General features: G+C 43.4%; 1 protein-coding gene across 2 annotated transcripts in view; it reads left to right on the forward strand.

Moving 5' to 3' along the window:
• SYNGR4 (synaptogyrin 4) overlaps positions 1 to 25,007 on the forward strand; it is a 462,192-nt gene that overhangs the window by 228,464 nt on the left and 208,721 nt on the right. The gene's annotated exons all lie outside the window — the stretch shown is intronic.

Consider the following 25,007-nt stretch of genomic DNA (forward strand, 5'->3'; position numbering starts at 1 on the left):
CAGGAAGCCACCACTGCCTTAACATCAACAAGAATAACCGCCACTACTCAAATCTTGTGGGATTCTATTGAGCAGGCTTCTATGATTTGGTGGAACATAACTCAGTGTCAACACAGTGTTTCTTGTTTAGGAAGCTATCCTCCTTTAAATATTGCCTGTTTTGCCTGAAACCGTGGGGCCTTGACCTATCCAAACTGGATTTGGTAGGAAAATGTTCATAGAGGGATGCTCTTGCATTTGAACTCTTGGATGAATCAAGCTGTGAGAGCTGAATCACCACAAGAGGTTGATCATGTGTTTAACTATTCTGAGGTTGAGCTAGTTTTCTTCTATTATCTCTGTGTTATGTATTACAGTATTACAGTTATAGCTGCATCAAGCATCTTTGGAAAGATCTGGTATGTGCCTGGCCCAAAGACTGTGCACCACAAGTGGTGTAGAGTAAAGTTCTAAAAATCTAACTATTACCCAACCCAGTATTGAAACCTACTTTGAGAACCATTAAGAAGTATAAGGCAGGGAAACATACAAATTTGGTACCAGTTTGTAGGTTGCTGGTTATCTATAGATGCAAATTATAATGCGATCTTCAATGATATCCTGCTTGGAAGAAGTTCAGGGATCCTTATTTATGTTCTGCCTCCCATCTGGTGATGGAGCTTAGAACCCAAATCACCTCCTTTTTCTTGCATGATCCTGGCTCAGAGTCTAGTTCGTATTTGATCCCTAGATTATTTAATCAGACCAGTGATCATCCGCCTCCTTCAAACTATGGACATGTTCCTTCATTCTTTTTGTCTAACATTCAGCTGCCAACTAAGGACTATGACTGTTCCCTAATGTCTTATTAAATAGAGGAATGTCCCCTCATTTCCTTTCAAAGTCAGGCAACTGGCCAACATTATCTCGGAGAGTGTAACAGATTAGTTTCTTGATAAGCTGCCGCTCAGTAAGAAGGTTAAAATTCATTTGCCTGATACTTTAGGCAAACAATCACGAGCCATGGCATTCTGCATTGGAATAGAAAAGTAGCAGTTTATGTGGACATAAACTGACACGCTTTAGACCTGCTTTGGATATAGAGAGTTAACCCTTGAATCCTACAAAAACGTCCCATTTTTAAATTAGCAAGACTGCTTATTCCTTCTTTTCATGCCTCTTCATTTCCTTTTTCACTGCTAACCTGTGAGTACACAGTCTACTCTTATTAAACGGTTTATGCTTGCATCTCATATTTTAACTCTGAGCTTTCTATTTACAAACTTTGAACACGGAAAATAATTATCTTAATCAAAAAAGATTGGACTATGTTAGTGACAAATTTCTCATATTGTACAGATATGTGATGTTTGCTTTTTTGATCTGTTCCCATTTGTACCTTTCTGAAGCTACAAATCTACAGCGCTTGAGCTCATGCAGCTAGAATATTGCCACAGCCAGAGCAATATTCAGGTTTATTATTTCCATAATATTTCTTTCATCATGATAGCACAGATTCCCATGACGGGAAATACATCTTTATTTAGACCATGTGCTTCTTGTCATGTAAAAAAGATCTGCTCTGTTGATCCCCATGAAGAATGCATTGTTTGTGTCTATCCTATCCATTTGCCACAAGACTGATATTTTGGCAGTTTTTTCCAGACATCTGGTGGTTATAGTTGGCCACCCACCATAAAATGATTCTGTCAGAAGCTAACCCCCATCATGTACCAGCAAAAGACATAAAAACAGAATACAGAAAGAAATATTTTATAGAATTAGTAAGTGTCCTCGAGGGGCTTTGTCAGTAAGCACCTTATCAAAGACAACCTCATGTCCTTGTTTAGCGTAATTGAGAACATTGTTTGCTATCTGTTTACCAACCTGGGACATCAAATCCCATCAGTAACATCACTGGCAACAACAATGCATGCTGTCCATCTGGCGACAACCCCCTGGTATGACAACACAAAAGGATTACACATGCCTCATCTACAGTGACATTATCAACATGCAACGCCCTTGATTACTACAAAAGTGTTTCAAAGTCCGCTCTCCCCTTTGCCATAGGTAGTGTCAAAAATCCAGTTATTGGGGGTGTGTCCAAGATGGCGACCTAGTCGGACGTGGGTCTCTGCGGCTCACCGTCCTGAACCCTGCCAAAAGCCCTTAATTGCGTAGCCTTATCTCTCCAAACCCTCGAGTGACCTTGAAATCGAGGGCCGACAGCAGCACTTACTTCACCAAACGCGACTCTCCGGGGCCGAGACGACCCAGCGGCGCTCCCCGTAATGGCGGCCGCCTGAAACAGCCAGCCGCCTTGAGAGCCTCTTGTTCCCGCCTCTGCGGACTGGACGGCGGGGCCGCTGCCTGCCACACCCGCGGAGGCGACCCATGATATTTGGCCCGGGGCTAAAGGCCCCCTGCTCGGCATTATACTCTGCCATCGCGACCCGGCCGGAGATGTGGAAGGGCCCGGCCGGGAGACGCGAAAAACGAGGCTTTGGGGCCTAGGGGTGAGGACTCCGGCGACGCTGGTGGCGCGGGGGCGGCCCCCGCTGACAGCCGCAGGCACCCGGTGCCCCCCACAGAGAGCGGCCCACGCTGACGGCCGCAAGCACACGGTGCCCCCCACAGAGACCTGAAGGTCAGCGGCCACAGCTTTGGAGTGACATCGAGACCCGGCCGGAGGTGTGAAAGGGCCCAGCCGGGGGACACGAAAATCGAGGCCCCGGCTTTGGGGCCTATGGGTGAAGACCCCGGCGACGCTGGTGGGGCAGGAGCGGCCCCCGCTGACAGCCGCATGCACCCGGTGCCCCCCACAGAGGTCTGAAGGACGGCGGCCACAGCTTTGGAGTGGGGGGGCTCCTGCTCCCCTGCGGGGCCCGTAATTACCAGAGGTGGCGGAGAGGGAAGCCAGAAGACAGAGGCAGTAGCAGAGTGTAATACAGACGCCGGCACCACGATACAGCAGCATCAAAGGCGGAGGTGAGGAGAGTGGAGGAGGGAGTTGTGAGAAAAGCTCGGGGGCACAATCGAGCTCCCGGCGGGCGGACAGGCTGGGCCTAAGGACTGCGCTCTGCAGAGGGCCGGAGACACGACACAACGACCCCCAGCGTGGTTGTAGTGCAGCTGGGCACCATATACTGTGTGTGGAAGGGACGTGTGGCCACCGGGAGGCCGTCTGAGAGTCGGGACAGTGTTTGAGGGGAAAGGCCTGCCTCGCCACCACACCCCACCTGGCGGCAGAGGACCCCCCCCAATCATTCGCATAGCACGGCAGTGGCATACGAGTGTGCCCTCTGAGGACCAGCCTGCTGTTTGGGTGTCCCCTGTAGCCTCCGGGCCCTGACTGACGCCATTGCATCTGGGAGCCCGCCGGCTCTGAAGCATCCCGATCGGGACGGGAGAGCGGGAAGCTACCGCCCGCTGACATCCTAGCGGACAGAATAGAGCGCCGACTCACCCGCAGCGCGGTCTGCTTTCCCCCCAGGGCTTACTGGGCCATCGCGCTTTCCCCTGGCCCCCTTCCCAGGGCCGCAGACCAGGTCGGTCCAATCGGCAGTGCGGGGCATGGCGGGCCTAAGGGGGAAGAAAGGGACCCAGACGCTCCCGGAGATGTTGGCCAAATCTCAGCCTCGATCCAGCAAGGACCCACCCTCCCCGAAGACCGCGGGGACACCGCCGGACTTGACCAGCGATCAAGTGCCCATCACTAGATCTTTTCTGGAATCGCTGTTTAATTCCCTCAGGGAGGACTTTAAGTCCTTGAAGCAGGAAGTGGCGGGGGTGAGGTACTGAAATTCTGAACCCGGTTCGTAAAAGTCGTCGTATCATGACGATTTTGGTACCATTAGACCGAAAATGGCAAGTGTAAGGTATACGAGCAGTTTCGTCATATTCGAGTGGCGAGATCACCATGAAATCAGGGATTCCGTTCTGAACCCTCGGGTTCCATTTTGTATGCGGCAGCCATTTTGTGGTTGCCCTCACATAGGCCGATGTCAGTGGCCGAACAAGTCTCCAAGCACACGTACACTTTAGCTGACTTCTGAATGACCTGGGCGAGCGACCCTCTTGCCTGAAGCCAAAACTTGCTAAGCCAGTTCCTTTCCCAGTAGCTGATCAAGATTACTGATCAAGACACAAGACACCATCAAACCTTTTATTGCACACAACTATGTCTTATCTTGCTCACACCTGTCTCTGCTCCTTTCTTTATGGTCCGTTTACGATGGGGATGTACCCGTTTTTATGGTGGGTTCGACCGACCTATCTGATGAAGAATGTCAGGTTTGAACAAAAATTGATTGTGGGCTGGACAAACTGATAAATGGGCTTGTCATCATGATCCTGCTTTTTCCTTGTCGTGAAAACATGTGAATGGTCAACTGTAATAAGGAATGTTTGCCTGAAGCATAATATTTGGTATAAAAAGGGTTGACTGGCTTTGTAAAGTTGAGCAGTCTCCTGAGAACATACACTGTGTTGTACTTCTAGGATATCTGTTACTGGCTGCAGCTAATAAAATTGATCTTTGACGTCACCAAGAAGTACCCCGTGTCTCTGTACTCTAAGACAGGTGGACCCAGAGACTAGGGCGTTATCTCTGGCGCCGCTGGGTCTTAAATAACCCGGTTCTTCAGGGGAAGTCCGGGAACTCCGGCGAGATGTGGAAGGTCTCGGAGAGAGAGTGGTCGCTATTGAAGAGGCTGACCAGTCCAGAAGTGATGAGATCGAACAGCTCCAGCAGGAGGTCTTGCGACTCACTGACCAACAGGTGGACCTTCAGGCCCATGCAGAGGACCTCGAAAACCGTTCCCGTCGCAACAACATACGGGTCCGGGGAGTCCCTCAGAAAACGGAAGGGTCGGACATCACCAGCTACCTGCAAGATCTTTTACGGGACATCTTAGGGGGACCTGCCGACTTCAACGTCCGCATCGACCGAGCACATAGAGTTGGGCTTCCTAGGAGAGCTTCTGCCCCGCCACCAGACATCTTGGCCTTTCTCCCTGACTTCCCGCTCAAGGAGAGGATTCTCAGGGAGGCCCGACGTGCACAGCCCCTTCACTTTAAAGGTCACCCTATCGCCTTGTACCCGGACCTCTCGGCCATCACTTTGCAAAAACGGAAGGAATTCAAAGTAGCAACGGATTACTTACGGCAACAAGAAGTCCCATACCCCTGGGGCCACCCGTTCAGACTGATTTTTACATGGAACGGCTCCCTGCACCAACTGCGCTCGCTCAAGGACACCTGCGCTCTTCTGGGCCTAGAAATGGAAAACGATGAACCAGCGATGAAAGCGTCACAAGGACCTTCCAGAGGCGGGTGGCAAACGGTGAGCCATAGACTATCCCCAACACATCGCTTGAAGCCTGCCGCCTCCGTCATCACACAAGAAAGGGCAACGGCGGTAGCTGAGGTGGCCCGAGAGACTTCACCTCCTGAATAATTTGTGCACTCATTGGAGAGATTGTTCATAGCACACACTTTGCTCAAGTGATGGGGGGGTGACGGGCGAGGGGCCGGGTTGGCCGCCACTGGAGATGACCCCTATATGTAACTTCACCACGGCCCTGTATGGACTGGCAGGACTGGGACTGTACATTTTTCTGATCTGGGGGTTGGGGGGGAGTTGGGTGGGGGGGGATGACCATACTGCTTTGCGAATTGGGGGTTTGGGCAGAGGATGCTGGGTTGAGAGTTGGGATGCTGGGGAAGGGAGGGGAAGGGCAGGTTCTGGGTGGAGGGGGGCACTGGTTGTTTTTGGGATGTTTGTGGGGGGGTGGTTGGGACAAAGGCCGGGGATGGGGCGGAGGGTGGGACCCAGTGTGTCCGGGAACTGTATGGGGCGGATTCACCCTTCGATTCATCATCGGCTCCCTCTGGGAAATTGCACTCTCACAGCTCGAGGTCTCCGTGCTCTCTCACGATGGAGTCCAGTTTGAAGGTACTAACTCTTAATGTAAAGGGCCTGAACAATCCGATTAAGCGGAGGGCCGTTGTAGGAGAGTGGGGTCTGCAATCCTATGGTCACCCCAGATTTTTGCTTTTTGCTTCACTGGTTTACGACTTTCCCTGGCTGTGGGCCTGATAATCAGACCCACAGCCTAGCTGTTCTCTCTCTAAATTAACAACCATGCACTTTAGGTGCATTTACCAATTGGTACTGGGCCACCTTATCAGTCCCTCTACCCAGGGCATAGGTGTACCCAGGGCCTACCAGGGGCTGAAGCATGTATTATGCCACCCCTGGCTGGCCATCTAGAACTGACAAAACTGGCTGCATGACAGCTGGGGCAAGGTGGTGTAATCACCCTTTGCTGTAGATATAGTATACCTATATCTAACCCTAAAATGGACACATATATTCCTATCAGTCACTCCTATGGAAGGCCTTATCAATCCTGAAGGCAGAGTGCTTGGAATTATGTGAGATGGTGCTCTGGCATGAGCTGAGCCCGTTTGCAGCTTGCGGAACCAAGTCCTAATAGCTGTTCCATGATATACTCTTAAGTGCATTATCAACCTCACGGTTAAATGCTAACTCTGGTATAACATTATCAAAACATGTCGAGTAAGGTGTCATACGAATTGGAATACTACCCCCTCGCCAATTCTGGCGACGGGGGTAGCATTCCACCCTTCTAGAGGGACACGACATGTATGTAACTGTGAACCCCGGTTAAAGTTAACTCGAGCCTTGGCATCACAAAATGGATGCTGCCACCACAGACACAAGTCTGACCTCCTGCTGCTGGGAGTCCTTCCAGCGAGGGCGGCTTGGACTGTAGTGTAGTTCCTATAGTCCCAATAGGCTCTGCGCATTGGAATAATATCTTCAGTAGTGTAGACGTAGGACTGAGGTTAACTAGGTCACTACTGACTATATTAGACTTAAGTTTTTTGCCAGCTAGCTCAGAGTTCACTAGAAACTTTCTCGAATAGGCGAGGAGGAGTTTAACCTCCCTGGATAGACAAGAAGGGATTTAGTTTCTGACAACCATAAAACATGACAACTTTGCTCTCCCTGAATAAGAGTATATCTCTAGAGTCGTGTGAAAACAAAAGACAGCTATTTCACTCAGTCAATAAGTGCGTACTTAGTTTCACCAGATTGCAGAGAAAAAGAGAGATGGGCGTTTTCAATAAAAGGTGTTATTTATTGGGCAGCCTCTTTCCTCATACAAGAGAAATGAATTGCTACAATTGCAATACTTATAGTTAAGTAAAGTGCATACAGTAAAAGCAGGATTATGAAATAATACTGTAAAAGCATTGATATGGTTTCTTAGCCATATGATACTTTAAAATGGATAAAATAGATACATACATATATACATTGACTAATCGTACTCAACTGGTGCTTCTAACTACGCCTACCCCGGTGTACCTGACCTAAGCCTAATATGTGGGAAGGAGTAAGTAAGTAGCAGTTTAAGTTAAGTTTGTTTTGCCAAGAATCTGACTCAAGAATTCTCTGTAAGGGTTTAGTCAGTTCAGTACCTGGGTATTAGAAGGCAGGAGGGCTGGTATCTCTCTCTCAGGACTCGGTATCCCAGTCACCCGCAAGGGTAAGCTGGAAACGCCGGAGGCTGGATTTCTCGGCAAGAGAAAAGACAGCGTCTTTCTCAGCGCGTCAAAAGGGAGGGGCAGCGTCCGTGGGCTCTCGCATCAGCTCGGCTCTTCGGAAGTAGATAGCTGCTCTGCTCCAGGATTACCACCGTGTGTTTGCTTAAGGCAACGTTGGTATATTTATACCTGAAAGGTGCCGGGTTTGACGTAAGGCTGGACATAAGACGTCAATAAAGATGTCACTAAGAACTGGTCGTTCTTACAGTGCTTTACAGGAGTTCTCGGACGAAATCAAAACAAAGCAGCGGGGATTTCCCAGGTTGCTGGAGGCTTGGATTTGTTTAAGAACTCTGTGTGCTTTCTAGGGGGCTGGAGGAATAGGCTTGCTTAATGTGACAGCATGCGCTATGACTGAATTATGAAAAGGGTTTCTATGCCGTTGAAGGGATATTATTGATTTATAACCAGACAAGGGCAAAGAATAGGAATATCGATTCAGGTACCTAGATAAACACACTACACCCACTCCACGAATTCATGTCCATAATTACTAAACTAAGCAATAGTAAACATATCTAACGGTGCATGTGTATACCGATCCACCCCAAAATACATTATTTTGCATCTGAAATGGCATATGCGAAATACATGAAAAATGAGTATAGGTACTGTACGCTTTCAAGCAGTGTAATCATTCATTAAAAAGAATGCATATATATATATATATATATCAGCATGAATGATTTGCGAAATTTACACATGAAATGGCTCTTAATACAGAAAAGAAAAGTGCGAGACCATTCCATCACATATAAACACAGTTATTTGTAAATATGCTAGAGGCTGAGGTAATATATTGTCTCTAGAGTTCCTAAAAATAGAAGCTCCGTTCTCTAAGAATAGTTCTACTTTAAGCAGAGGATGAGTGCCAAAAAAAAGGTAAATATTTTGGAATCGGGAAAAAAAATAATTTCGTTTTTCAAGGGAAGAAGTCAAAACAGTTCCAAATATTTTCAAAGCTGAAGGCCAAATTCAGAGTTCAGGGAACGCTGAGTGCTCGTTTGCTTAAAAGTTTATTCTTTTTGTTCGGGGGAGAACATCATTTCAGACAGACTTTCAAAAAAGCAGTTTACCGCTTCAGGTGAAAGTTCGTACAAGTTGGAAAATGCCGCAACTGTGCAGTCGTGAGAATGATTGCTATCATCGATGACAGGATCAGCATTGCTCACAGAGGGTCGTACCTGGTTGATGCTGCTCTCATCTTGCACTTCACTACCCTTCAATCGCAGTGGTGAAGTCTCAACGAATGCCATCATCAGGATGGGTAACCGCTGGGGACAACACGATGCATGAGCCTTTACTGGACTTAGCAAAGTATCTGTATCCAATGGTACTTCTGATTGTAGTGTGAGACAGACGTCTAACACGCATTCTTCTCCGCACAGCATACATCTTAATACAGGTAAGATACAGTTCTGCCAGATGGGTGTGAATGAAAGAAACCAGGTCATATTCAGATCTCTTAGCCGGGCTAATCCAAGGACTTTAATGCGGTCCCGATAGCGTATAGCTAGGATCGTTTCTTCCATTGTTGCTGGAGTCTTGTCTATGACATGGCTTGCCATAACGAAGCAGGAGTATCAAAAATATAATGCCTGCTACGAGTCCCAACAGGAGTGGAAGGCCGCCAAAGATCGAATGGACAAAATTAGGAAAGATGCCCAGGACTGCTTTGAAAGGTGTCAACAGTCCCGAAAAAATTGTCTTAAATACACTCACGATACCATTCGTATCAGAAATGTTTAAGATTTCGTTTAGCATTTCTGCGAAGTGTATGGGGCAATTTGTTGATAAAAGGTTATGTATCTCTGCCGTTGTCCTTGCAACTTGGAGATCATACGTTTCTTTTGATGACGTCAAGGGCACTGGCGTCTGTAGAAGAACAGACTACATTCTGCTTAAAGTATCAATTCGAATAGAAGAGATTTTCAAACTGGGCCAAATTTTTCCCTCCCTGTCTGGAGTGTCGTTCGGATACAATACTTGCATACAGCAAGTGACCCTGGACGAAACGCTTACCAGATAAGCTTTTCCTGGCACCAAGCCACAACATCTGTGGTCCACTATTAGAATGTAGCTCCCGTTCGAAAGCCGTCTAAAGAATGGCTCTATTCGAGTTGCAGGTGTGCCAAGCTGGTGACATGAAAGGTTATTTGAAGTCCCCTCACAGGCCCCATGTAGATTTATACCCTGACACAGAAGTATACCACTTAGTGATTTTTCACAATTATCACCACTAAGAAATACATTCTGTCCTTTTTCACTATAACATGTGTGTGTGTAAGGTAATTTCCATGATGACTTAATGTATCCTTTACCCAACCTTTCATACTGGCCTGCCTGTATATACTTTTGGCAGTATCGAAATTGGAAAGTTGTTATCCGAAAAGTTATGATTCCGTGTATTATCCATTCAATGACAGGTCGTTCTGACATTGTCAATGGTAATCTCTCAAGTTTTTCAATGCTCAGAATTGTATATTCTGCTCCTTTTTGTGCCAAGCTGATTTGTATATCAGTAAGGTTAAAGATAGACAACAGTGACTTTGTGTTGATTAAACGTCAAGGCACGTAGCCTGAACGCAGATTTTGTAACGTCCAGCCAAGCTGTACAATAGAACGCAATTGGGACTGACCATGTTGTAACATTAGTAAGTCCTGCTCCATTATATCGATTGCAGATAATACAATACTGTCCAGTGAATATATTCTGGAAGACAGAGTCATTAACCCATTGTCCACAACAGAAAGTGATTTTTCCAAATTAATACGGTCAATTTCCCGTATTTTCTCTGCTGTTTCAATTTGAGTTTCTTTCCAAGCTTCGTTATAAGCTGCATATATAGAGGCCGCTATGAAACGTTTTTGACGCTGTTTGCGTGGTCCCATAATGAAATCACGCAAGTCAGCACCTTCTTTAAGTAAAGTTAAGTGTTGCTTAATTTCTGCCAGTGTGGATGTCTGTAGCCATTCGAGGCAGAGTTTTCCTACACTGTATGTTGTTACTATCCCTGGATGTTGTCTCTGGGAATATCTAGGGTCTGGCCTGGTCAATTTGAACCCCTGTATTTTGTTCAGGAATCTATCTTGACAGTTATTTGTGTCTGTGGGCCAGATCAACCATTTTTTCCAATCAGGGTGTGTTCTGTTTTGGTTTAAAATATGGGATACGTCTATCTCAACATCTGTAGTGCTATTACTGTCAGGTGTTGGCTTTGGAATAGACGGTTTGTTTAAGTCTTTAATTTTGGCTAGGCCAAGACAGGTTGTTTGTTGAATTGTGTCATTCAAAAATATAATTTGTTCTGGGATCATGCAGGCTCTGAATAATGAATCTATACCTTGCACTTGCCAATCTTTCGTACCCCAGATGGTTTTTGTTTCAATGTTATTTTTCCAAAAATCAAAACCAAATGTATTCATTTTTTCAAAAAATGTTTCTGAATAGATTAATTTTGTATTTGTCAGCGTGGTTTTCATTCCTGTCTTATTTAACAGTTTGAAATAAAATGTTTCTGCTTCACTTGTGTTAAACCCTGAGAAGTATGGGAATTTCTCGTAAAATGTTTTTGAACTACCTTTTGGTGGAGTTGCACAATGTTCCCATTGATTATAATTTAAAACATTTCTAGGTTGAGCAGATTTATGCAAATAATGGTTACCATAGTGGTTGTAGCAGTACATCTGATCATAATTAGATGAACCCTGTAAATTTTGCTGACATAACTAAGTCTGGCATCATATCATTAATACTTTCAAAGTCCCAAACATCAGAGAATGTACTCGGTTTTACAAAGTCACTTAATGAAACCTTAAATTGATGAGGATACTTCAAGAGCTCGACCGGGCCATATATATCGTAATCTGTTTTGCCCCATGCTACCCCACCGGGTGTCGGATTGGCTGTGAAGTTTACTGAAGAAAGTTCTCTTTTCTCGATGTGTGAGGACTTGTGTGGCTTTAGGACCAGGTTGATATTCTGGCTTGCTGTGTCCATTGTAACATATTTTCCCTCAATGAAGTGTCCCAAGCATAGCACCATGATGAGCCAAAGCAGGAGGAAACGTACACCTAGCACCTAGCACCACCCAAAATTCAATCCATGGGGAAATCAGATAGGTTTCTTGTAGTTGATGAAAGAGTTCTTTAGCTTTGTCTTTAAAAGTTTTTGTTGTTGTTGGCTGTTCCTCGGGTTCGCTCGAATCCTCAGAAAAGTCATCGAAATTGATGAAGTAGCCTGATGCAGTTCTGTCAATTATTGGAATTGCTTCTGGATTTTTCTTTGTTTCATTAGCATAGTCTGTGGCTACATCGTTGTAGACAGGTGTTTCTTGACGAATTGTTGCAATTTGGGTTTTTAAGAGGCATAAGTTCCATGGCTTTGTTGCATAGTCCTTGTTGATTCACTGTAGGTTTATCAAATGTGATTAGTCTCTCAGTTTGAGCCTCTTGATTTGTAGCAAACTTTGGTGTTCTTCTATTTCTTGGGAGTCCACTTGACCTACTACTTATTATTGGCCTCATGATTGTGGTTTAACCAGGTCGATGGATACAACTCGGTTCTCCTTTTTACCAGCAAGGGGCGGTAGTACAACTGATCTTGTTCCGTTGACAGCTAAGACAGGTACCTCTTTTCTGTAAGAAGGCCCAAATTCCTTCTTTACCGCGATTTTCTCTCTGACCAGATCCCCAATCTTTGGAATCCAGACAGGCCTTGCTGGGACAGGTGGTTTCTCTTCAGTGGCTGTTGGCTGTTGTTTCAACTTTATGTTGCTCAGGTCTTTCCTTGTTTCATTTAAGTCCTGTAAAATAGCCAAACGATCTTTGATATCAAAGCATTTTCTTTCTACCACTGAAGTCTGACTATCGAGATCCTAAATATGCATTCTAGTCCCGAACAATAGTTCGTACGGACTGAAACCTTTTAGAGAATTTCTTGGCAGATTGTTAAGACTACGTTGGACACTTGTTAAATGTTTGACCCACCCAACCCCCGAACCTAATACCTTTGCCGTTATAGATTACTTTATGCCTCGGTTTTTTCTTTCCACCATCCCATTTCCCTCAGGAAGGAAGTGATAAGATTACCGCAATGCAATGCCCATGCTGGTCATGGCCTTCTTATAAGCTCGAGAGCTAAAAGCAGGACCCTGGTCAGAATGTAGCATGCCAATTGCGTTTATGCCGCTATAGACTTGCGAATCTTTTTATAACAGTTCTGACGTCAGCCGAGCGCTGGGGTCTACATTTTAAGTGATACTAATCTTAAATAATATTAATTAGACGCATTTTTTCTAGGTATTTTCATATTGATATTCTTGTGATCTCTAAAAGAAGGGCAATGGTAATACTCCGGGCAGTTCGCCACTGCGATCTCTGTTGCAGTTTTGACAGTAAAATGCAAATTTGTAGTTTTGCAGGCTCATTCCCGGCCACCAGTATATTGATTGTAATTCTTTCAGAGATTCCTTAATCTTAAGGTGTCTTAGACCCTCACCCATATGTGCGTCTGCTATTAATAAGTTTCTCCTGTTCGTGTTTGGAATTACCCTATCCCCCCACTCCAGGGATTTGAGCAAAAGGAACGGAGTTTGCATCGATTATGTATGTATAATTGAGTGGATAGTTGACGGGTAGCGTTGCACAGTCGCCTTTTGATGACGTTTTTACCGCCAGCATCGTTTCCCCGTCTACGTATTTTCCGGAATGCTTTTTTTGTAGCTACGGAAGCCGGCTTAGTTGCCTCCGCTGTGGCTGTCTCAGCCAATGAATTCCCTGAAACGTGAACGCCATCACGTTCATGACTCATTAAATGTATCACGTGTGTCTTTGGTAGTTCTTTCTGTAAAAGAACTACTTGTTCCCAAAGCGATTTTTGCTTTATTGTGGCACCTGTGTCATCTTTGTAACCGTTTTGAACCCATTTCTGCAAGTCGTTATTGTATGATTTGACGCAGTAATATGAATCGCACACTATTAGTGTTGGGAATTCGCGATCGGCATTATCTAGCGCCATTTTTAACGCTATTACTTCAGTTTGTTGTTCTGAATTGTTCTCTACAGAGTGTGATATTGTTACCAGAGGTCTCAATTTACCTCCGCGCCACACGTATTTAACAATCTCGCATTTGGCGTTATAGGCTTGTTTTCCCCAAACTGAGGGTTGTGCATATCCGTCTGTATATATTACACAGGCGTACTGTTGTATGGGCCGAATGTCGATTGGCAGAGGATATTCTCTTTCATATTCTAGATTTTTTAATCTTTTCATGTTTGGGCCAAAATAGTATTTCACTTTGTCTGTATCAAGAGAATTTTCCCATTGTATCCATTTTGGATTTAATGCCACGGTAGTTAAATTACATGGGCTTTTTAATGCCTCAAAGGCTGATTCTGCTGTTATAACAGTAATCCGTCTGCCTTCGGCTTGGTCTCTTTCTTTTGCTACAGCTGTTTGAACCGCATGTACAATGTTTTCCTTAATACTGAATGTTTTTTCAGCTTCTGTGTACAAATGTGATTTGTATGCTATTGGTACCGTTTCTCCCTCATTAGAGGTCAGGTATGTGAATCCGCATCTTCCTGGGATGACCCGGATCACAAGGTTGCGTGTGTTATCGCGTGTTTGCAATTTTGTTTTAGCTAACATGTCTGTTTGCAATGATCTCAACATTTCTGTGTGTTTTTGAGTCCAATTAATTGTTTTAAAATCTGGTTTTATTAGTTCATAGAGAGGTTTAACCCTCTCTGCATAATTTAGAATGTAAGTTCTTCCGAAGTTCAGGAAACCTAGAATTGATTGTAAGTTTTTCAGCGTTCTTGGTGCTTGGATTACAGCACATTTCTCTAAGAAATTGTCTGCCAGGCTTTTGCCTTCACTTGATAATTCATATCCTAAAAACAGGACAGTTAGATGGGCAATTCGTGACTTTTTAAAGTTGAATTTGTAACCCTCTGCTGCGAACCCAAGTATTATGGTGTTCACTCTTTTCAAGTGAGTATCCAAGTCATCATCTGTTAGATAGATGTCATCGACATAAGATAATGCCTCATCATCATACATTTGTAGTAACTCTGTTACTCTTGCTGAGAATAATCCTGGGCTGTTCTTGAACCCCTGTGGGAGTCGACAGAATTTTTCTGCGAGCCCATTATTGAGAAAGCGGTCAAATACCTGCTTTCAGGTGCTATGTTTTGACAAAAGAATCCATTAGAGATGTCTAATGTTGTTTTGTATTTTTTGCGCACGATGTTATTCATTAGTTCTGCACTATGTGAGTTTTGTACTGCAAATGTTTTGCAACATGAGTTAAGGTGTCTGTAGTCCAAAACTAGACGATATGAATCGTCTGGCTTGGAGACAGGAAACAAAGGATTGTTCATTTGTGAGGTGCATGTTTCAATCACCCCCTGGTATTCAAGTTGATCTAAGATCTCCCTGACCTGTTTTTTAGCTTCTTGCTTAATTGGGTTCTGCCTTTGTGCAGTTGGTTGACTTTTTAACTGGATTTTGTGAGGAGGAGAGTCCTCATCCCATCCAACATGGTTTTTATATAATGCAGGAGCTTGGGCTATTGCCCACTTTCTTGCAAGTGTATATTGTTTATGAATTGGAATGTGATTTGAGAAGGCAGGCATAATCATTTCTTCGCCATGAAGGCACTCCCTGACAAACTCCGGTGGCCAGTCTTTTTCAGCTAAAAGGATGTCATAGCCTTTTGAGAGGTTATCCCAAAATAGACCCCTTATTTTCCTAGTCTTATCTCCCTCTATACGTAATGTTATTTCGTATATTTTATGAGGTTTGCTAACTCTGGTATCTGCAGTTTCCACCTGAATGTATTCATTCGTGTCCACTGTCTCCAGATGATTCATCAGGATCTTGCGAGCTATGCTCACTTCTGCTGCGCTGTCTAGCATTGTCTGACCCCACTCTCCGTTTTTCAGCTGTGTCCTCAGGATCCTCGGCATGTTTGATTACTTTTATACTGGCTACCTTCTTTTTTGGAAATTGTAATTTTTTACTTTGATGAGCAGGTTCCTTGTCTTTGGACTTGACGTGCTCTTCCCTGTGTTCTGACCATCCTCTTCTTTCCGATTTCTGCGAGGAAGTCTGAAAAGATTGAGAGGGACGTGTATCAATATCTTGATATCTATCAGGTTTCTTCAAATTATCCCTATTTCTAAGGTTGTATCCTTTCTCAGAGGGCTCCCTCTGGGGAGACTTGTGTCCTCGGTCCGGAGATCTTTCTCTCCGCCGAGGAGACTTTCCTCTGGACTGGAATCTTTTTTCTTTGGGAGTGGATTGTTTATTTCCATCCCAGCTCTTTTTTGGAGTGTTTAAATTATTTTTAATAAATATTTTTTCAGGATTTTCAGTTAGTTTTTACTGGTTTCCCACCCAAACTATCTCTTCCTAGTTCTTCATAGGATTTTTCTATGATTCTGGCAAGTACAAATGGTTGTTCTGCTATATCTGTTTCTTTCAATGTCTGGTGGATCGCCACAGATGCTGCTTCTCCTTTTATGTTAGATAATAATAAAGCTGAGACCTGCTTGAAGTCTTTCAGTAATTTCATACCCAGAGTTAAAGCAGGTTCTGGACCGTATTCATTTTGAATCTGTCTTAGCACATCGGGTATTACCGCCATGGACGGAACACCATGTGTTTTTGTGTAAATGGAAGCAAAGACTGTGCCCCAAGTGTCACAGTCCTCCACATGTGGTGCGATCCCCATTGGAAGACAGATAGTCAGAATTCTGTGTTTTTCAGTAGGGGTAGTATCCGGAAATACTGCCTCTATTTGAGTGATTTTTTGTGCTAACCAGAATGGAATTTGTTCCCGTTTTATGGGTACTTTACCCAGACATGACTGTATGTTCTGTGGTGTTATTTTATTTGTATTCCCCTGATGAGGGATCAGCTGTGGAATGTTAATAGTTGGTTGGACTGTTGAAGTCCGCATTACATATTGGACTAATTGTTTATGAATTTTAATCAGTTGTTTTAGCTGTGCTAAAAGTTCTGGTATTTACATTTTTTCGATGTCGGGATGTGGTGTGTTAGCTGGCTAGAACCGGCCATGTTGCTCCTGGTCTACCTAGTGGACCGAGCCTGGTGATGTGATTATTATGTTTTAGGGCGCCTTTAAACCAGAGCAGGTGCTCTTGGTATTTTATTGGGATTTCCACCTCCGCGAAAGGAGTGTAGTCATCCGGAGGTTCCTCTATTTTGTAATAGTGGAATTCATGTGTGACAGCGTTTGCTGCTGGAAAGTTTATCCATGAATAGAATACCTCTGTCTGCAGATATTCATGTGCCTCTATTACGAATATGACTGTACCACCTCTCGATGTTAGTCCATTTTCTATAAGTTTAATAGTTATAGTTTTTCTTATGTTGACCGGAATGAGTATTGCATCCGGGTCGGTTTGCAGGAGACTATTGTCATCCTCTAGGAGACGAGCTGCTATTCTAGCTGCCTCCCTATCTTCTTCAGTTTCTGACATTTTTACTGACAGAAAGGTTTTTGTTGCAGATCAGGTTTTCAAGGAAACAAAGATTAGGTGCACAATATTTTGGAACACTGTATCCTTCAACGTTGAATAAACCAAAAACTATACATAGAAATCTCTTCCTACTAAGTTCCGGCGGATTTTAACCTTTGACCCACTCCAGACGTCTTTGGAGTATTTACGGGAGAAAGGGTCTGTGTGAAAAAGCACGACTGAGTTACTCTAACGTCTTGCGTTACATTTATCGCCTTACCAAACGTTGGGCGCCATGTAGTGTAGTTCCTATAGTCCCAATAGGCTCTGCGCATTGGAATAATATCTTCAGTAGTGTAGACGTAGGACTGAGGTTAACTAGGTCTCTACTGACTATATTAGACTTAAGTTTTTTGCCAGCTAGCTCAGAGTTCACTAGAAACTTTCTCGAATAGGCGAGGAGGAGTTTAACCTCCCTGGATAGACAAGAAGGGATTTAGTTTCTGACAACCACAAAACATGACAACTTTGCTCTCCCTGAATAAGAGTATATCTCTAGAGTCGTGTGAAAACAAAAGACAGCTATTTCACTCAGTCAATAAGTGCGTACTTAGTTTCACCAGATTGCAGAGAAAATAAAAGGTGTTATTTATTGAGCAGTCTCTTTCCTCATACAAGAGAAATGAATTGCTACAATTGCAATACTTATAGTTAAGTAAAGTGCATACAGTAAAAGCAGGATTATGAAATAATACTGTAAAAGCATTGATATGGTTTCTTAGCCATATGATACTTTAAAATGGATAAAATAGATACATACATATATACATTGACTAATCGTACTCAACTGGTGCTTCTAACTACGCCTACCCCGGTGTACCTGACCTAAGCCTAATACGTGGGAAGGAGTAAGTAAGTAGCAGTTTAAGTTAAGTTTGTTTTGCCAAGAATCTGACTCAAGAATTCTCTGTAAGGGTTTAGTCAGTTCAGTACCTGGGTATTAGAAGGCAGGAGGGCTGGTATCTCTCTCTCAGGACTCGGTATCCCAGTCACCCGCAAGGGTAAGCTGGAAACGCCGGAGGCTGGATTTCTCGGCAAGAGAAAAGACAGCGTCTTTCTCAGCGCGTCAAAAGGGAGGGGCAGCGTCCGTGGGCTCTCGCATCAGCTGGGCTCTTCGGAAGTAGATAGCTGCTCTGCTCCAGGATTACCACCGTGTGTTTGCTTAAGGCAACGTTGGTATATTTATACCTGAAAGGTGCCGGGTTTGACGTAAGGCTGGACATAAGACGTCAATAAAGATGTCACTAAGAACTGGTCGTTCTTACAGTGCTTTACAGGAGTTCTCGGACGAAATCAAAACAAAGCAGAGGGGATTTCCCAGGTTGCTGGAGGCTTGGATTTGTTTAAGAACTCTGTGTGCTTTCTAGGGGGCTGGAGGAATAGGCGTGCTTAATGTGACAGCATGCGCTATGACTGAATTATGAAAAGGGTTTCTGTGCCGTTGTAGGGATATTATTGATTTATAACCAGACGAGGGCAAAGAATAGGAATATCGATTCAGGTACCTAGATAAACACACTACAGGACAAAGGGTTTCCTGCCTTGGGAGGTGCTAGCACCACCCCAGACAGGATTTTGTGTATTGGGGAGGATAGGCCTGAAAGGAATGAGACATGCCTGGGGCACACAAGGTGTCCTGTGCATACACCGGTTCAAACCAGTTGCTGGGGCATCCCTGCCCCAGCTCTGGCGCGAAACCGGACAAAGGATAGGGGGTGTAACCACCCCCCTTCCTGGTCCCACACAGGGGAGGGACCTAGTCAGTAGTGCAGCCCCCTTTAGGAGAATAAAGGTAGGAGCTGGTCCCATTCCAAATTAGATTAATCCTGAACTACTCTACAAGAAGAAACTCTGGACTTCGACGTTCTGCTCCACAGAAGACTGAAGAAATCTCCCTTGTTGTCAAGGAGTGTCCACCCTGCAACTGCAGGCACCATCAAGCGTCCAGCGGCTTCCCTTTGTCGTCTTCCTTCCAGGATCCAGACTTCAGAGCCCGACGAGACCCGGATTCCCAGACCTCTCCGACCTCAACCTGCAGCACAGCTGAGATCCGTGGGTGCGACGAGACACGTGGGACCGGCCATCTTGGAAGAAACTGCACTTCGCTTCCAGCACGACTCCCGAGGTAAACTCGACTAAGTGCTTTGGGGACTGAGAAGCCCCAGCCCCGAGCAGCTCCTGCACCGAAGATCAGCCCTCCAGCCTCCACGAGATCTGCGTGGGGCCCTTCTGCTTGTTTGCTGCTCGACGCGTTGTCTGGTCACTTGCCGGCTGGCTAGTGACCTCCTAGACGACGAACCTTTGAATCTTTGCTGCTGGTCTGGTTGCTCCAGACTGGCCCTTGCTCCCTTCCAAAAGAGGGGCACCCCGGACTCTCCTAGTCCGCACCAGACATCTTTTCCACTCGCCGCGTGGGTTGCCTTTGCCAAGGCCTGTTGACTCCAACTCCGGATCCGACACCGCCGACAGCGAGAGCCTGCGTGGGACAGCTCGTGCCTCCATCTTGGTCGTCGAAGACACCTCCTGGTCCACGTGGCTGCAGAGTCAAGCGTCCACTCTTCACCTGATCGCGACGACAGCACCTGGTTCCTTCCTGGTTCCACACCGGTCACTGGCTAGTGACTTTGAACACTGTCCCCTCTGCTTTCAGGTCCTCTTCTTCACTGATCCACCCTTGGATCGCACCGGACATCTTCCTCCTGGTCGCCTGCAGCATCTTTTCTTTCAGGCTCCATTGACTTCAGCGCGAGAACCCGACACACTTTGGCACCTATGCACCCGCAGCCCGTGGGTGAGGTAACGAGAGCATTGCTGTGCTCAAGGGTAGTCTAACTGTCCTAGTGTCCAGTTCCACAGTCGTTTTTGTCATAACTAGTCAGGATTGTCCGTACTCACCTTTAACTTGAACTGTACTGTCCATAGACGTTGTTACGCATCTCGCGCGTGAGTTCACACTCTGCACACGCGTTCCGTGGGCCTCCTATTACTTACCTAGAGTTAGTATAGCGTGGTCCCATCGATCCTACAGACTCTGGACAGCTCCATTCCTTTTATCGACTTTCACATTCCACTTACTTAGTATATGGTTTGTCGTGCCCCTAGGGCACCATTGTAATTTTGTGCAACTTGTCGTATTTTTCGTAAGAGATTGTCATGTGCTTAGCCCTCTGACCTCATAAAGAGTTCAGAGGTGTTGTTATTAATAAATATACTGGTTATTTTCATAACAACCTGTGTGGTGTCCTTTCATCTGGTATTCAAGGGGTTATATTGTGGTAAAACAGCTGGCTTCACATGCCAAAAGAGTTTAGCCTAAGACTGCTTTGTCCATGCTACCATTAGGATAGCTGGTCTATAAGGTTGACTTACAACCAATCACCATAAGGGTTGTTTGGACTGATACAAGGTGATCACTAGAACTAGTGAGCAACATATATCAGGCCAACTTCTCACAGCCATGATCTCATACTTGGAGAATTTCGGTGCCGACATATGCTTACTGCCAGAAACCCATCTCCTACTCAAAGATTGGCATAGGATGCGCTCGTGCGTTTTCCCTCAGCAGCTCCTCTCCTCGCTCCCGAGAAAGAAGGCAGGTGTTGCCATTTTGGTCTCCAGGGGCTTCCGCGGCTGCGTGGGGGACAAGGTGGGGGAGATTAAAGGCAGATTGCTAGCACATACTTTCATCGTGTGGGGACAGCGCTTTACGATTGCCTCACTATATGCCCCGAATTACGGTCAGGAAACCTTTCTGAAACAGGCTGCTTCCGAATCCTTTCAATCCCTTAACTCGCCTCTGCTTATCGGGGGGGACCTCAACTTAGTAATGGACTCAAACATGGACAGGTCGGGCCATCAGTATGGGGACACGGGATCCATAACAGCTGCTGGTAGGGATTGGCTGCGCGACAAAGGTCTGGTGGACCTATGGAGATCCTCTCACCCCACCACATCACACTTCACATTCTACTCTCACGTCCACCACACTTATGCCAGGCTAGACCACTTCTTGGGCTCCTCTGAATTGCTCCCCATCCTTAAAGAAATAACCATTACCCCTGCTGCGTTATCTGACCACGACGCTGTGGAACTAACACTACAGGTCCCCAGGTCCACCCGCCCTCCTGGTTCTTGGCGGCTGCGCGAGACCCTATTACAACGACCGGAAGTTACCAAACAACTACACGCACGCCTCACCGACTACATGGCCACTAACGACACTCCCGGGACTCCTGTGACTGCCCTATGGGGAGCCTTGAAGGTGGTAGCCCGAGGCGAGCTCATTGCCATCGCGGCAGCAGAGGCCAAGGACCGCAAAGCGAAAAGGGACGACCTCACAGCTCGGGTCTCTGAACTCGAGAGGGTGGGGAGTGTTTTATTTTTTTTTATTTAATTATTATTAAAATGAATAATAAATAGCAAATTAAAATCTAGAATTTTAAAATTATTTATACATTTTAGAAGTAGGATTTTGAGTTTATAGTGTTTAAGGGTTTGGATTTTTGAAAATAAAATAATTTAAATATTACAGATTTATTTTAGAAATATGAAATTATATTTTTTTAATTTATACATTAATTATATATGTTAGATTTGAGTTTGAATAGTAAATTAATTAGGTTCAGTGTACAGCACCTACCCCATTAAAATGTAGATTGGAGTGGGAATAGTAAATTAATTAGGTTCAGTGTCCAGCACCTACCCCAATTAAATGTAGATTGGAGTGGGAATAGTAAATTAATTAGGTTTAGTGTCCAATTAAATGTAGATTGGAGTGGGAATAGTATTAATTAGGTTCAGTGTCCAGCACCTACCCCAATAAAATGTAGATTGGAGTGGGAATAGTAAATTAATTAGGTTCAGTGTCCAGCACCTACTTCAATTAAAAGTAGATTGGAGTGGGAATAGTAAATTAATTAAGTTCAGTGTCCAATTAAATGTAGATTGGAGTGGGAATAGTAAATTAATTAGGTTCAGTGTCCCGCACCTACTTTAAATTATTGTAGGTTGGAGTGGGAATAGTAAATTTATTTTGTTCAGTGTCCAGCACCTACTCCAATTAAAAGTAGATTGGAGTGGGAATACTAAATTTATTATTTTTATTGTGTAGAATTTACTGTAAAATAAATTTATATTATAGTGGGAGTTATGTTTTAAAAAAAAATTGTTATATTTAAGTGTTTAAAGTGTTTAATGTTTTATTTAAAATATTTTCACAATCATATTTAATATAATATTTTAAAAATGTTATATTATAATTTGGTCGATTCCGGTCCTGGAAAAAAACTGCCCGTTCGAATCGTTTCCGGAGCCATCTCCGTACGAATCGTAAACATCCCGTACGACCCAGCGAGTACGATCCGGACCGGGCTACCAGGACGCGATTCGTACAGTCCACGTCAGGTAAGTGCGATCCGTACGGTGCGTACACCCCAAGATCGCATGGGTACGCACCGTACCCCTGCAATCATGCGGTGTACGCACCAAACCTCGCGATCGCAGGGTATACGCACCGTACACCCAGCGAACACCGGGTACTACACCCCAAGATCGCAGGGTACAGTGCGTACACTGCATGATCGCAGGGGTACGCACCGTACCCCTGCCATCATGGCCCGGGGGGAGGGGTAACCATTCCGTACCTGTTTCGAGGCGAACTCTGCTTTTACGGATGTTTTCGGCTCCCGTAAAAAAAGCGTTGTACGGTGCGTACCCTACACGAATCGTACTTGCCGGGTTAGGAATACCAGCCGCAACGCATACGGATGTCGCGTCCGCGGGAGAATCGTACGGGGATTCGAGTCGTACGGTCTCTGTGTGATTCGTACGGAGTCCAGCTCCTGGTACGAATCGTACTTCGTCATTCGTACGGGGACGTTGAAGTTGTACGATTCGTATGGGAAAAACGCTCCGTACGGCTATACGGAGCGGTTTTTCCCCGAATCGGAATTGGCCCCAATATGTGTTAAAATAATTATTATTGTAAAGATACTTTTTATATGTTTAAAAAAAATGTTTATTTTTTTTCATTTAAAATTTTGTAATGTATATATATATAAATTGTAAAAAGATACACATTTTTGTACAATGGTAGTAATAGTTATTTTAAGGTAGTCAAAATAAATTACACATTTTTTTGGAAACATTTTTATTATATAATTCAGAGAGTACATACATCAAAGACAATATTTATTATAAATAATAGTATAAATGTTTAATAAATATATAATTTTATACAAATTATTTTTCATTTGTATAGTTGTTGAGACAAGTACATTATAGGAACATAGAAACAGTATAGTCAATGCAAATACATTTTACATTTGAATATATTTTGTACATATATTTGGATGCATTTTTATTTTTCATTTTCAAAATTTTTATTAGTATATATTTTTTTATATGTTTTACATAATAATTTCTGTGGTATACATGTTCATATACATTTAAAGAAAATGAATTACATCATATACTGTTAATATTATACTATACAGTTTTTACATAGTAAAATGTTAGTATTTTAATATGAATTATATTTTCAATATTATTAATATTGCTTTATTAATATTAATAATTGTTAAATGTTTGCAACATTATTTTTTTTAAATAAATCAAATGTATACTTTGTTTTTCTCATTTTTTGTACATACATATTTTTTACAATTATAATATTAAATATAATGTAATAATATTTATTTTAAAATTTTACAGTATGTGAAGATAATAATAAACTTTTTAATACATCATATAAAATTTGAAAAAAATTGGAAAAATGTTTTGTAATTTTTAAATTATTCTTTTATGTTAAATAAATTATTTAGTCATTTATTTAACTATTTTTGGCTTGATATTATTATTTGGGTCTTTTATTTTGTAACCGCTCTCTGTCTTTTTGGGTCATTTGGGAAGATTCAAGCTCGCGGTTGGAAGCTGCTTCGCGTCTGAGAAGGTAAGAGTTATTTTCTTTATATTTTAACTATTTTAAGAGTGTTTGGAAGGTAGTAGTTTTATATTTAGGGTGTGTGGAGTTATGTATTAGAAGTTGTGATTTTTGTAGTCGTTTGTTTAGGTGTTAATTTTTATCGGCGTTTTTTGGATTTACGGCCTAGTTAGAATCATTGTGTTTGTATGTATTTAGTTACTTTTTGTGTTAATGATGTATGTAATGGTGTAGTTTTAAGTTTTATGTGGGTGGGCATGTTTGTTTCTCTATTCTAGGTTTTTGGAGAAAGCGTTTTCCTTTCTGGAAGTTTTGCATTTTTTTTCTAAAATCAAGTGTATTTTAGTTGTTTCAACTAATGTTTTTTTTACACTTCCTTTATTATTCGGGTTTCCAGGAGCGTTTTTTTTTTTAATGTTTTCGGGTTTTTGATGGATTGTGGATTATCGATTTTTTGGGATCTTCGATGGATTTGGCACAGTGGTATTTTTGCATTTTGTTGGGGTTTATTTGTATTTAATATAGATTTATAACTACCTGGATTAATTTGGAGAAGTTGGATTGTCGATTTACATCCCTGCAAAAGGTAAGTGATTTTAAATATATTTAATTGTGGGTGGGGAAATGTGTTATTTTTGGATTATTGTTGTTTAGTTATATAAATATTTTGTCTATATATTTAAAAAAATGTTATATATTAGACAAAATAATTAATTATTTTTTAAAAGGAAAAGTGTATGTTTATATTTAGAGATATTTTGGCTTGTTTTTAGTTTATATAGTTTTTATTTTTAGATTAGGGTTTTGGCAATCATTTTTAAGTATTCTAGTCCTTTTGTTGTTGGATAAAGTTGTACTTGTTGTTGTAAATATTGGTACATTTGCGCAGTTTGTC

This window comes from Lissotriton helveticus, chromosome 7 (assembly GCF_964261635.1).
Source record: "Lissotriton helveticus chromosome 7, aLisHel1.1, whole genome shotgun sequence".
NCBI classification, from domain to species: domain Eukaryota; kingdom Metazoa; phylum Chordata; class Amphibia; order Caudata; family Salamandridae; genus Lissotriton; species Lissotriton helveticus.